We start from the raw sequence: 15,917 nt of genomic DNA on the forward strand, positions 1-15,917 counted from the left end.
ATCCTTCTTCCAATTTTTGAATGAAGATCTTTTGGCTAAAATAGCTTCTTTCACCTCCCCTTTTAACCATGCCGGTAATCATTTTGCCTTTTTTCCACCTTTGTTAATGTGTGGAATACATCTAGACTGTGCTTCTAGAATAGTATTTTTTAACAATGAACACGCCTCTTGGACATTTTTTACTTTTGTAGCTGCTCCTTTCAGTTTTTTCCTAATAATTTTTCTCATTTTATCAAAGTTTCCCTTTTGAAAGTTTAGCACGAGAGCCTTGGATTTGCACACTGTTCCTCTTCCAGTCATTAAATCAAATTTGATGATATTATGATCACTATTGCCAAGCGGCCCCACCACCATTACCTCTCTCACCAAGTCCTGTGCTCCACTGAGAATTAGATCTAAAATTGCTCCCTCTCTCATCGGTTCCTGAACCAATTGTTTCATAAAGCCATCATTTATTCCATCCAGGAACGTTATCTCTCTAGCGTGTCCCAATGATACATTTACCCAGTCAATATTGGGGTAATTGAAGTCTCCCATTATTACTGCACTACCAATTTGGTTAGCTTCCCTAATTTCTCTTAGTATTTCACTGTCAGTCTCATCATCTTGACCAGGTGGACGGTAGTATACCCCTATCACTATAGTCTTCCCCGACACACAAGGGATTTCTACCCATAAAGATTCAATTTTGTATTTAGTCTCAATTTTGTATTTAGTCTCATGCAGGATGTTTATCCTGTTGGACTCTATACCATCCCGGACCTAAAGCGCCACACCTCCTCCCAGGTGCTCCTGTCTGTCATTGTGATATAATTTGTACCCCGGTATAGCAATGTCCCATTGGTTATCCTCTTTCCACCATGTCTCTGAGATGCCAATTTAGTCTATGTCACTGATATTACCAATGTCTCAGTTTTGACTTCCAATGAGAATGAGAGTGCATCACTAGTGAGTATCACTGATAATAAGAATTTCTCTGATGTGGCTTCCAATAACAAGTAGAACACCTCACTAGTGACTTTCACTGATAATAAGAATGTCTCAGTTGAGGGGCCAAAGACGTTGCGCCCAAGTTCAGGACCCCATCTGAACTTAGGCCAGGAAGTTTGCTGGATGGACTGGGCAAGTCTGTAGGTGATAGTCAAGTGCTCCATAGTACAGACATAGGCCTGTTTGTCTCCGCCGGAGGCGCTCTTTTGGGGACAGATGCCCACGACCCAACTGCATGGGTTTGTCGGTCTTGGCCACAGCAGAATTCCCACCAGTAGTAGGGTTGGTAGTAGGTGGCGAATGGGAACGGATCCGAGAGGGTTTCTTGGGCATCTGATTCTCTCGGTGACGCTCTTGGAGACGATGGTTAATTTGGCCCATTAGATCAATAAGATCCTCAAGAGTGGAAGGGAGCTCTCGTGCTGCCAATTCATCCTTTAGTTGTGGGGAGAGCCCGTCCAAGTTGATAGCTCATAGGTAGTCCTCCTGCCAAGCGAGTTCAGATGCTAAAATCCAGAATTCCGTGGAGTTCTGAACCCTGGCAGCAGAACTGGGATGGTAGGCGGACTGCCTGCGGGCACTCTATCTCGAGGGACTGACACCCGCTCTGAAAGACGAATTGGCACCCCGAGAGATCCCTACATCATTGGAGGACCTCATCTCATTGGTTGGGCAGATTGACCACTGCCTCCAGGAACGGCACCAGGAAGTAAAGGCTATCCGACGACCAGCACCGGAACCACTGTGGTCATTTAGCTCCAGATCAAGGGCACCTCCGGCGATTTCCCCACCAAAGGAAGAATCGCGGACGCCTTACTCCCGAAGAATGCCTCCGGGAGCGATCTCCTGCACTCAGGCCGTCAGCTGCCAGTAATTAAAATGGCGCTGATAGCCTTTGCCCTTACTATGTCACAGGAGCTACCGCTGCCAATGGTCAGCCCCTGTCACATGGTAGGGGCACAAGATGGTGCTGGCCATCCATTGCTCCTACCATGTGTCAGGGGCTGACCAATGGCACCGGTAGTCCCTGTGACATAGTAGGTCAAAGGCTATCGGCGCCATTTTGAAATCGGCAGCCGAAGGTGTGAGTGCAGGAGATGGCTCCCGGACCCCCACTGGACCACCAGGGAGTTTTGGTAAGTCTTGGGGGGGTCAGGAGGGTGGGGGGTTTGTTTAAATTGGCTCCTTTAGAGGGCCAAATAATTTGGCGAAGATTCGTTGTAGTCGTGGAGAATCGCGATACGTTTCGCTTCCCCACAAATACAAGAATATGTCCCTATATGTTGCAGATTGCCAATTTGTAGGGAACGAATGCACACCCCTATCCACCATGTTGCCTGAAGACTTAGGGTGCGCGCGCGCTCTGATTGAAGTACCAGCAAGAGCGCAAACCTCAAGGGCGTCCCCCTGAGATGAAGTTATCCGCTTCCAATATTTAAAGGTCTCTGATATCGCTAACAAACTGATTTAGCAAGGACTCGCTTCGGCTGTCCAAGCTACTCTGCCTCCTCAGACTTACCAGAGGTACCCGCTCCTCGGGGGCCTCGCTCTTTTTCTTTACTTTCAGATTACAGATAGGAACCGGTACTCGCTCCTCGAGGGCCTATGTTCCTGGACACTCTGAAGATTCTCTATTGCCTGGAAGCTATCGCTGCTACAAACATTTGTGAGTTACCATCGCTCTCTCAGAGCTTTCCCTGGAACCAGGTACTTGCTCCTCGAGGACCTAAACCTTTCCAGCTCCTGAGCTTCCTTGAGACCTTATGTGAGTTTTGTCATCTAGTTCTGTTCATGAACTCTGCCTACTCACTTTCTACAGTTTCTCAACAGCTCAGCCATCCTGGGATTGCTGTTCCAGTACCTGAGGGACTACAGCCCTGCCGGGCATATCAGCTCACTACTGCCACTTCTGGTGGTTTCAAAAACCTGTTTAATAAAAGAACGAATGTGAGTCTGTCTCCATTCTCAAGCCTAGCCTGTGGTCCCTCTCGGGATATCCTCCCGGGGGCGTGGTCATCTGCCACGGGCCCAGGGATCCACCCACAACTATATCAGATTCTAACTAATTGCTAACACCTAGCATCAGAGCTTTCCTAACAGATTGCTATCTCCAGTGGATCCAGCTTAATTATGGAATGTTGCTAACTCCAGTGGATTCAGCTTCAACTTTGGGATGTTGTAAACTCCATGGATCTGGCACATCTCTCTGCCTTGCAGGGTATACTGGGCCTGGCTCAACACATCTCAGAGCAGCAAGAAACTTTGGAGAAACTTACTTCAGCATTTCATCAGCTACACACACAGAAGATACAAGGCACAGCTTCTACCCAAGAAGTACAGTTACAGGAGGTAACTTTAAAGACTGCTGTACCACTGGTGGCTCCCATCCGCTTTTCCGGAGAAACCCAGAAGACCTGGGGCTTTCTGAACCAGTGCTGCATGCACTTCAACTTACAGCCAACTTTATTTCCCACGGCTCTTTCGAAGACCACTTACATCCTGTCATACTTGGATGGAAGAGCCCTGTCGTGGGCATCTACCTTGTGGGAATGCAAGGACCCTATTTTACAGGACATAGAAGGATTTATGGACTTGTTTAAATCCATCTTTGATGACCCTGCTCGTAAGAACATAAGAACATAAGAACATGCCATACTGGGTCAGAGCAAAGGTCCATCAAGCCCAGCATCCTGTTTCCAACAGTGGCCAATCCAGGCCATAAAAACCTGGCAAGTACCCAAAAACTAAGTCTATTCCATGTTACCATTGCTAATGGCAGTGGCTATTCTCTAAGTCAACTTAATAGCAGGTAATGGATTTCTCCTCCAAGAACTTATCCAATCCTTTTTTAAACACAGTTATACTAACTGCACTAACCACATCCTCTGGCAACAAATTCCAGAGTTTAATTGTGCGTTGAGTAAAAAAGAACTTTCTCCGATTAGTTTTAAATGTGCCACATGCTAACTTCATGGAGTGCCCCCTACTCTTTCTATTATCCGAAAGAGTAAATAACCGATTCACATCTACCCGTTCTAGACCTCTCATGATTTTAAACACTTCTATCATATCCCCCCTCAGCCGTCTCTTCTCCAAGCTGAAAAGTCCTAACCTCTTTAGTCTTTCCTCATAGAGGAGCTGTTCCATTCCCCTTATCATTTTGGTAGCCCTTCTCTGTACCTTCTCCATCGCAATTATCTCTTTTTTGAGATGCGGCGACCAGAATTGTACACAGTATTCAAGATGCGGTCTCACCGTGGAGCAATACAGAGGCATTATGACATTTTCCGTTTTATTCACCATTCCCTTTCTAATAATTCCCAACATTCTGTTTGCTTTTTTGACTGCCGCAGCACACTGAACCGACAATTTCAATGTGTTATCCACTATGACGCCTAGATCTCTTTCTTGGGTTGTAGCACCTAATATGGAACCTATCATTGTGTATCTATAGTATGGGTTATTTTTCCCTATATGCATCATCTTGCACTTATCCACATTAAATTTTAACTGTCATTTTGATGCCCAATTTTCCAGTCTCACAAGGTCTTCCTGCAATTTATCACAATCTGCTTGTGATTTAACTACTCTGAACAATTTTGTATCATCTGCAAATTTGATTATCTCACTCGTCGTATTTCTTTCCAGATCATTTATAAATATATTGAAAAGTAAGGGTCCCAATACAGATCCCTGAGGCACTCCACTGTCCACTCCCTTCCACTGAGAAAATTGTCCATTTAATCCTACTCTCTGTTTCCTGTCTTCTAGCCAGTTTGCAATCCACGAAAGGACATCGCCACCTATCCCATGACTTTTTACTTTTCCTAGAAGCCTCTCATGAGGAACTTTGTCAAATGCCTTTCGAAAATCCAAGTATACTGCATCTACCGGTTCACCTTTATCCACATGTTTATTAACTCCTTCAAAAAAGTGAAGCAGATTTGTGAGGCAAGACTTGCCCTGGGTAAAGCCATGCTGACTTTGTTCCATTAAACCATGTCTTTCTATATGTTCTGTGATTTTGATGTTTAGAACACTTTCCACTATTTTTCCTGGCACTGAAGTCAGGCTAACCGGTCTGTAGTTTCCCGGATCGCCCCTGGAGCCCTTTTTAAATATTGGGGTTACATTTGCTATCCTCCAGTCTTCAGGTACAATGGATGATTTTAATGATAGGTTACAAATTTCTGTTTCTGGTTTTGCTTTGGTGGACTTGAAGCAAGGCAACAGATCACTGGCTGAATTCGCCAGAGAATTCAAGACCCTCGCAGCGGAACTTAGCTGGGACCCCAAATGTCTCAAGACACTTTTCTGCAGAGGCCTGGATACCCGCTTAAAGGACGAGCTGGCCGCTCTTCATACACCTGACTCGCTGGATGAATTGATAGCCTTGGCCACTCGGATTGATCACCGGCTCCGAGAAGGTGAAGGAACTCTGGCCTAAGGTGTTACTTGGGTTGAAACAGGCTAGTACTACCACTGCACCTCGGATGGTTCCAGTCACTTCTGCTGCTGATAAAGATGAACCGATGCAACTTGGTCATGGACACTTGACCTCTAAGGAGAGAAGATTTCGGAAGAAACACGGCCTGTGCATGTACTGTGGTCAGCCCGGCCATGATGTCTCTACATGCCCCGTTCGTCCGGGAAATAGACGGGCCTAAGTCCCGCGGGAGGACTGTTCTTGGGCCATACTGCGTTTTCTCCTCCGCCTTCTCTTCCAGTCTCTATACTATTCTCAGATGTCTAGTGGAAGACCTGAGGAGTCCCTTCGTCAAATTAGAAGATCCTTTATTGCATCACAACTTGAAGTGGGCTTTGGACGTTCCTTTATATCGCCACTTCTTCTGAAGATCTCAGTGACGTCCATGGCAGTTCAACTTATGGCTGCTGATATTCATAGCGCCTTCTACATTCACCTTGGTTCAAAGGTGTTCAACATATATCCGCATTCACGGATTATAAACTTAGAGATATCTGTCATGTTCCATCCATTCGGAGGATGTGTCTGATGAGCCACAGCACATGACTGATCCGAAGAAGATATTTCTGGCAACCAGCTAGTCTGTTTCCGCTGGTAATGCCATCATCTTTAGAAGTGGATCTTGGACGTACCCCAACATCGCTACTTCCGCTGACGCCTCAGTAACGTCCATAGCAGCTAAGTATTACTGCTGAATTCTACTTCATCTCTCATCCAGCAACTTTACTGGAGAGTCATCTTTAGAAGTGGGTCTTGGACGTACCCTAACATCAATACTTCCACTAAAACCTTCAGTGACGTCCACAGCAGCTGAACCCATTGCTGCTGATATCATCAATAACACTCAGCAAGATTCTTCCAAATCTCAAGATCCATCTGTCATCAGTACAGAAGATGAATTAGAAATTAAGATCAAAGAGATTCTGGATGTTCATAACAGAGGCAAGACTTTTGAATACCTTCTGATTTGGGAAGGTTTCGGCCCCGATTTAATCTCTTGGGAGCCTCAGACCAATATCTTGGACAAAGAGATGCTTCATCAGTTTCACCTTGCGCATCCTTCTAAACCTAAGCCTGGTACCCGAAGAGAAGATCGCCCTTTGAAGGGGGGTACTGTTGTGACCATCGCTGCTCGACGACCTCACTCCGCCCTCTTTACTTCTGTGGCGACTCCCTCCGGGTGTGATGGACAGCTGGCTGCCGTGGTGTCTTCATGCCGTCTCCCTCCAGTGTCCCCAGATCGGCTTGATGTTGCAGATCCACCATGTTGCCTGGAGACTTAGGGTGCGCACTCTGATTGAAGTACCAGCAAGAGCGCGAACCTCAGGGGTGTCCCCCTTAGATGACGTCATCCGCTTCCAATATTTAAAGGTCTCTGATATCGCTAAGAAACTGAGTTAGCAAGGACTCGCTTCAGCTGTCCAAGCTACTCTACTTCCTTGAACTTACCAGAGGTACCCGCTCCTTGGGGGCCTCGCTCTTTTTCTTTACTTTCAGATTACAGATAGGAACCGGTACTCGCTCCTTGAGGGCCCATGTTCCTGGACACTCTGAAGATTCTCTACTGCCTGGAAGCTATCACTGCTACAAACAATTGTAAGTTACTATCGCTCTCTCAGAGCTTTCCCTGGAAACAGGTACTCGCTCCTCGAGGGCCTAAACCTTTCCAGCTCCTGAGCTTCCTTGAGACCTTACGTGAGTTTTGTCATCTAGTTCTGTTCATGAACTCTGCCTACTCTGCCTACTCACTTTCTACAGTTTCTCAACAGCTCAGCCATCCTGGGATTGCTGTTCCAGTACCTGAGGGACTACAGCCCTGCCGGGCATATCAGCTCACTACTGCCACTTCTGGTGGTTTCAAAAACCTGTTTAATAAAAGAATGAATGTGAGTCTGTCTCCATTCTCAAGCCTAGCCTGTGGTCCCTCTCGGGATATCCTCCCGGGGGCATGATCATCTGCCAACAGCCCAGGGATCCACCCACAACTATATCAGATTGCTAACACCTAGCATCAGAGCTTTCCTAACATATTTCTAACTCCTCCCTCTTTTAGGAGCCAGCAATACAGATTGCTAACTCCCAGCTCTAACACAGAGCTTTTCTAACACAATGTAACCCCAATATATAAAAAGGGCTCCAGAAGTGAAGTGATCTGGGAAAGTATAGACCGGTGAGGCTGACTTCAGTGCTAGGAAAAATCGTGGAAACTATTATAAAAAATAAAATCACAGAACATATAGAAAGACATGGTTTAATGGCACTCAGTCAGCATGGATTTATTTTATTTATTTAATTTATTTAAAGGCTTTTATATACCGATGTTCATGTACTGGTACATATCACGTCGGTTTACATAAAACAAAGTTGGAAATTTACCCAAGGGTAGATTTACCCAAGGGAAATGTTGCCTCACAAATCTGCTACATTTTTTTGAAGGGGTTAATAAACATGTGGATAAAGGTGAACCTGTAGATGTAGTGTATTTGGATTTTCAGAAGGCATTTGACAAAGTTCCTCTTGAGAGGCTTCTAAGAAAGTCATGGGATAGGAGGCTAAAAGACAGGAAACAGAGAGTAGGATTAAATGGTCAGTTTTCACAGTGGAAAAGGGTAAACAATGGAGTGCCTCAAGGATCTGTACTTGGATTGGTGCTTTTTAACACAAGACCCACCGAGTGCATGTTTTTGTGCATTCAAAAACTATAAATGCTTGCACAATCGGTAAAAATTATCACAGCAAGTTGAAACTTCCTAACTTTTAATCATCTTTGCTGTCCTTCAATTTCTGATAATTTACACCCCCCCCCCCCCCCCCCGTGCCTTCAGTTTTCACTCTTTTTCTTGATTCTGTTAACTCCTTAGGCAGCACCTGGTGGGCACTTCTTACTCCTTATGTAAAACATCCCTCAATAGCAAATTCTTGTTACCTTTACATTGTATCTTCTTTGTTTCATCTGGTAGTGCACTTTACTGGGATCCTTTGCTTTAGATGGAATTTATATCACCTCAATATCTTTCTGGATGAAAGACTTCTCTCTTCCAAAAGTTTGGAATGCTGACTCCCAGGTACTATGGGTAATCAGCTCCAAGTGGATAAATATTAGTTGAACCCAAAAGGGGAAAAAAATCAAACAAGAAGCAGGAAGGGTGGGATAAACATTCTTGCCTCCAAAGAAGGTAATTCAAACAGACAGTTAATGCAAAAATATATTTCCTCTGCATTGGGTCACAAGGCAGCTTAAATCCTGTGGAGGAGAGGCAAAAGACTGCCAGAATCTTCCCTTACACATGATCTAACCTTACACAGCAAACATCCCAATCCACTGCAAAGGGGTACCAAGGCTCTCCTGGGGAATTCTCAAAAATGTGCTTATAAGAGTCCAAAACAAGCTTAAAAGCTGGATAGTCGAATCAGTGGAGGCTGGCTCCTGAATGGGAAAATGTTCTTACTTCAAATCCCATAAATGAGGAAAAATTTCACAGCAGGAAGCAGAAAGCTCCTGACTGCTTGACAGTCTAATTAAAAATCCACAACCTGTTAACTCAAGTTCCAAATTAAAAATCCACGAGGATAGCAGATGCGTTGGGATGATGAACAGCTAGGACAAACCATCTGCATGTTCCCACATGGGGAAGCAAAACACAAACCTCTCTCATTTATCTCCTCAGTGAATCTCCCCAGATTAATGGTACATAGAAATATAGAAACATAGAAATGATGGCAGAAGAAGACCAAACGGCCCATCCAGTCTGCCCAGCAAGTTTCGCACTTGCTGGGCAGTGTTGGAGCTGCATTTAAGTGAAATATCTAGCTTAATTAGTTAGGGGTAGTAACCACCACAATAAGCAAGCTACACCCATGCTTATTTGTTTACCCAGACTATGTAATTCAGACCTTGTTGGTTGTCTGTATATAGATCCACTTTTCTTCATTCCCCCTGCCGTTGAAGCAGAGAGTTATGCTGGATATGCTGGATATGCATTGAAAGTGAAGTATCAGTCTTTCTCCCCTGCCATTGAAGCAGAGAGCTATGCTGGATATGCATGAAGTATCAGACTTTCTCCCCTGCCGTTGAAGCAGAGAGCTATGCTGGATATGCGTGAAGTATCAGACTTTCTCCCCTGCTGTTGAAGCAGAGAGCTATGCTGGATATGCATGAAGTATCAGACTTTCTCCCCTGCTGTTGAAGCAGAGAGCTATGCTGGATATGCATGAAGTATCAGACTTTCTCCCCTGTTGTTGAAGCAGAGAGCTATGCTGGATATGCGTGAAGTATCAGACTTTCTCCCCTGTTGTTGAAGCAGACAGCTATGCTGGATATGCATGAAGTATCAGTCTTTGCATGAAGTATCAGTCTTCCTTTAGTAAGGAGAAACCAAAGGTCCCTTACACCAGTATGGCATTTTCCTATCTATTGTGATAATTAGAATATACTGATCCAGTTCATAGGAATCTCGCACAGAAGTATCAGAGAGAATTATAACCATAACATCTTTCACACAGTGAGTTTCAAATCTTTGTATTTTAAAGCCATCAAAAAATCCCCCACCCCCATTCCCACAACCACCTCCTCCAAAAGACTTCCATGTTAACTGGAAAACCATCCCTGATAACCATTATCAGCCTCAATATACAAGCGAACATTAATGCAAAAAATTCCCACCCTCTTTCAATAAGAGTATCAACATTTCTCAAGCTTCTCCTCTTTTCCCCAACCTTCCCCACCTCCCATTGTAGAAACCCAAGCAACAAATGCAATCAGGCTCAGAACTTGCACACTGATATAGAAAGAAGTTTAGTTTGTCAATGAGAAAGTGAAAAATCACTCAAGAAAAATAAAAAGTGCCTTGGCCTTCAAATACCATCATTGGGACTTTGTGTTTGAATGTATGGAAAATCTTACTAATGCGTGTCTTCCAGAAGTTCATATTATTCTCTGCCATTTTCTAGCAGGCCAGAGCAACGATGCACTTAAAAGTTTGCATCACCACCACGACGACAAGCAAATTCAGAGGGTCAGAATGTCTGCAGGTCACGTCCTCACAAATTGGTCCGTTGGACTCCAGTTAGGCTCCTGCAGCTCACTGAAGATCTCATGCAAATTAAAACAGTATCACTTCCATACAAAAACTGTCCATAGCAGTGCAGAGAAAAAGAAAAGAGAATTCCATGAGAGGGCCAGAGCATGCCAGCACGTCTTACTTCTTTCACTGGAATCCCCACGAAATATCCCACTTAGCTCAGGGCCCCACTGACTGCATGTAATCAAATAATAGAGCTGAATCTATACTGAGAAAAGGGTTTCTGCTTTCAGGATTCCTCCCTGCCCTTCTGCAAGAATTTAAGTTCTTTGTCTAGGGAGTTGAAGAAAATAGATTTCCCTTCCTGGCAGGCTAGAGGATGCTAAGTGGTATCCCTATCTCTCTCAGCAGGCATTTCCCTTCCGTAAATGTTGTGAGTCGCAGAGGTGCAGTCGCTTCTCTAGGGGAATTGTGAACCCTTGGGTCATGGCGCAGCTCAGAGAAGAACCCCAAGGCACACCATGAGAGGTGAGCGAGTAGAAGCACGGGCGGAGCAGGAACGAGGCTGGACTGAAGACAAGGCAAGGAATAACTCCAGACGAAGCAGTGGAACTTTGAAGCCAGGACATGATGAAGAATCAGGAGAGGCCTGAACCGGGGCGCGCCCTACACAGCCGCCTGTGGCTGGTCGCGAACCACGCTGAAGTGGAGCAGGTTCTGGCAGAGTCTTGGGCATGGACAGAAGCAGGCACAAGGAACTCCAAAGACCAGGACAGGATTCAAGACTCAGGATTCAGAAGCTGTCATTAAAAACAGGAGTCTTCTGGAGGCTTGCGCTGCTGACAAGAAGAAGGCCTTGTACCACGAGGCGTCCTACACAGCCCCCCATGGGCTGGTCACGGACCATGACGGTGGCACGCCAGGAAAGGTGAACCGAAGAGGGACCTGAGAACTGGAAGAAGAGCTGAAGATGAGACAGACTGAGTCAGGACAGGAACATCAGACATCAGGAACGTGGAACATGGTAGCTCTGGACATGGAACATCAGAACATCTGGAGAACTGGACATCTGGAACATCAGGAACATGAAACAAGCAACAAAGGAGCTCCAACAAGGGACGAGACCAGGAACATCAAGGTGAAGAAGTTCAGGAACACAAAGAACATGGAACAAAGATCCATCAAGGCACAGGAAGACCACGGAGGACCTGGATCGGAACAAAGATCACAGACACTGTGCAGACCAGGTCTGAAGGCCCCGAGGAACTAAAGCAGAGCCCTTTTATAGGCCTGATCCAGGCGAAAACTGATGACATCACTGGTCAGGGCTGTGGAGCTTTTCCCGCCGCTGGACCTTTAAATGGACAGAAGAGGCGTGTGCCCGTGCCTAGAAGTCCGGGGAGCAGGAGCCTGCAGAGGCATCCATGCCGCATGGGAGGCCAGGCAGAAGGCGGCTCCCATAGAAGCACCCCTGCCGCGGAGGAAACAGGCAGAGGCTGAGGCGGCTTCCCTGCCACTTGAGTAAGGACCCCGACAAACAGGAGTGGCAGCAGTCTGAGCAGTGGTGCTAGGGCCGTGGAAGATGAAAGGATGGCGTTGGCGTTGGCATCAGCTTCAGGACTGCGGAGGCACTGGTGGAAGGTGAGGGATTGCCTGCGGATCCTAACAGTAAAGCACTGTCTCTGTTTAATGACAGCCCTTGAGAAGTGTTGAAAAAGAAAGCTAAGACTGAAATTCTACCTGTAGCAAGCAGGGATAATCTTGGACCTTTTCCTAAATTTTTGGTAGAGGTCATGGAGATTGAGCCTGTTGAGTTGGTACAGGACCTGAGAGTACATTTTGATAAGTCCTTTACCTTACAAGTTCAGTTGTGGAGGGTGGTGAGAAATGGTTTTTTTAGAGTAGATAAATTGCATCATCTGAAATTCATTTTAGAAATTTAAGATTTTAAGACTCTAATTCATTCTTTTGTTTTATTGTTTGTGGACTATTGTAACATCCTTTATAATGGGATCCCTAAGGGCCATGTGCATTCCTTACAATTGCCGCAAAACATGGCTGCTCGTTTGGTAGCCGGTGGTGTTTTAAGATCACATTTCGCCAATTTTGAGAGACCTCCACTGGCAAAGAGTTAAATTTAAGATTTTAACCTTGGTGTATCAAAGTATCTATAGGATTAGTCCAGAGTACTTAAAGAGATTTCTACTTTTGAGTGAACCACAGCAGTTGTTGGCTATCTCCTGCAGGCTGCAGCATTCTTGGAGTCGTGTGTAGCTCCCAGCCTTTGGAATAGTCTTCCTTGGAGCTTGCAGCTGCAGGCAGATTACAAGGAAAGATTTAAAAGGTGAGGTGTTTTTGTTCTGATTTTATGAATGTTGATGTTTGTATGATTCTAATGCTGTTGGTTGTATTTTTTAAGATTGTTATCCATCTTGAACAGTATTTGGTAATAAGGGAGGCTATACATTTTTTGTAAATAGATATATAAATACCTTAGTGTTTCCATGTATGAGGGTACCTTTTTTCCTAACAGCTTCCAATATCTTCTTTTTGCCCCAAACTTATGTAGGCAGACAATAATGGCACGTGGTCTCTCACTTGGTCCTGGCATTGGTGCCAAAGCACAGGGCACACAGTCCACCTTGATGTGCCTGTTTTTTAACCACGAGGAGGGACGGAAGCCATGATGAAACAAACAATACTGCATCAGATCATTGGGCCTGCTCGGGGAGACCTACTATGCGTATGGTATTTCTGTGGCCATGATTTTCCAAACCCTATTGTTGGTCCCCCAACTGAGACAGCTTCTTTTCCAGAGTATCCACCCCTAGTTATGTAATACTCATAAAGAGCCAGATTTTCAAAGGGATATGCGCGTACCCCCCAAAAACCTGCCCGAAGTTCCCCCTGCCTGCGCCGAGCCTAGGTTAAGTAGGCTCGGCGGTGCGAGCAAGCCCCAGGACGCGCGTAAGTCCCGGGGCTTTCCTGGGGGGGGGCATTTCGCGGTGGCGAGTCATTTGGGGGCGGGGCCACGGGCGTGGTTCTGGCCCGGGGGCATTTCGAGGGCGTGGCCGAGGCCTCCGAAATGGCTCCCAGGCCTAGGAATCGTGCGCCAGCGGCCGGCCCGGCGTGCGCCAGTTACGCCTGCCTGAGGCAGGCGTAACTTCTGCAACAAAGGTAGGGGGGGTTTAGGTAGGGCTGGGGGTGTGAGTTAGGTAGGGGAAGGGAGGGGAAGGTGCGGGGGGGTGGGGGGTGGAAGGAAAGTTCCCTCCGAGGCTGCTCCGATTTCGGGGGCTAAAAACATACAATAAATAACATTCAATAACAAATAAATAAATTTAAAAAATATAAAAACATAATTCTAAAAAACATATAAAGTGAACACATATAATGGTGACATAAATGTATGTGGTGCGAACATGAAATGAATAACATGAAATGCAATAAATATATAAAAAATATATCAAAGACCACCATGAATGTTTAACAAAAGACATAAAATGTGATATTTCAGTGAAAAATATGTGCCTAAGTTGCATATAAATATACTGCCTATTCCTACAAAGAACATATATATTTGTATAAATATAACTGTGTGAACTAATGTACAAATAAAGATGAAAAGATGAAAATACATTTGACACAAGGAGCTCGCCACGCTGATGTGAGTGAAAATTAACGAAAGAAAGAAAAAGGGAATGTATAACAATAAAATAAATAAAAGAACAATGTATGTATTTTAATTTAAGAGCAAATATAACAACTATGGAGTGTAAAGATGTGACTGTGAATAATATGAAAAAATGCTGGCATGCACTAACCAATTTTGTGTCTTCGTCATCGTATTACATATTCAAAATATGAATGATACCTGAAAAATGATGAATATGGAAGTGAAAATGTGTAGGAGGACAGCTAAAAGTGAGAATATAATCAACAAAAAAAATGATGAACAAAAAAATAATAATAATACAAAGTGTATCAGTGAATGAAATTTCGGCTTACTAATTGTCAATTGAAGACAGTAATGCACACCCCCATACTCAATATGATAAAGTCTGTACAAAAAAATAATAAGAATAGCGCTTATAAATAAAAAACTGCTATAGTAAAATATCAAAAGACAATTAAATTTAGAAAGGGTAATATTATAAAAATTATAAATTTATTTGGCTATAACTACTAACTCGAAGGTGGCAATGTAGAAAACATAATACATAAAGAAACTGAGAACTAGTGAAAAATTAATAAAAAATGTATCGGTCAGTGAATGGAAGGAAGAGCTTTACTGCTGATAATGATAGCGGGCACCCCAAACATTATACAGTATTGTCTGTACAGAAAATTAATTTACTGTGGTATTTAAAAACCGCTACAATTAAATTTCAAACAAATCTTGAAAAAATAGTCACTTAATGAATTATATGCCTATGCCCACTCGCACGCAAAGTGGCAATATAAAAACGAAGGTGCAACAAACAATGAAGCTAAAAGAATCGGGTACCAACGTACCTCGATAAACGATTAACCTACCAATAACTTATGTGACAAAAATTACTCACCCAAAGTTACTCTGCAGAAACTGCTCTGTAAATGATAGCATAAGTCTCTGTCGATTGCAAAAGCGGAATAGCGCCGGTGCCGGCGTTCCTTATTTGAAGGAAGTGAAAATCGCGCCAAAATAGCTGTCAATCAACGGAAGGGGCATGGCAAAGCAACTAAATAAAGCTATTCAAACAAAAAAAGAAAGGGGAGCAAGAAATAGAAACCGTGTTCATTGCAACGATTGCTGCGGTATGCACTCGCTAGCCAATTGGGAATAATTGGGACTTTAGTCCCAATTATTCCCAAAAGTATTATTCCCAATTGGCTAGCACTCGCTAGCCAATTGGGAATAATACTTTTGTTTGCACCTGCTGGGATCAGGGCAGGCGGCAATCCGGAAGTGGATCCTTGGGCCGACCGACACAGAAGGACGGACGGGAGGCAGAACACCCACTGGTCAGACGAGACTTCACCTGGAAACCCGTGACCCCTCCAGAGGAGCTATGGGAGCCCGGGTTGCTAGGACTTAGGAGTCTTCACCCTGGAAGCCCGAGATCCCCCCAGGAGGAGCCCGTAGGGACCCGGACCGCTGGGACTTAGGCGAAGTTTTGAAGAAACCAAGGATAGAAGTACGAACCGGAGTCAGGACAGGCAGCAGGCTGGCAGAAGTCGGAGTCACGGACCGGGGTCAAGGCAGGCGGCAGGCAGGCAGAAGTTGGAGTCACGAACCGGAGTCAAGGCAGGCGGCAGGCAGGCGGAAGTCGGAGTCACGGACTGGGATCAGGGCAGGCGGCAATCAGGCAGAAGTCAGAATTGCAAGACAAGCGGAATCCCAGGAACCAGGCAAGCAGGCGAAATCAGGGTCAGGCAGGCAG

The sequence above is a fragment of the Rhinatrema bivittatum genome, chromosome 7, assembly GCF_901001135.1.
Source record: "Rhinatrema bivittatum chromosome 7, aRhiBiv1.1, whole genome shotgun sequence".
Classification (NCBI taxonomy): Eukaryota; Metazoa; Chordata; class Amphibia; order Gymnophiona; family Rhinatrematidae; genus Rhinatrema; species Rhinatrema bivittatum.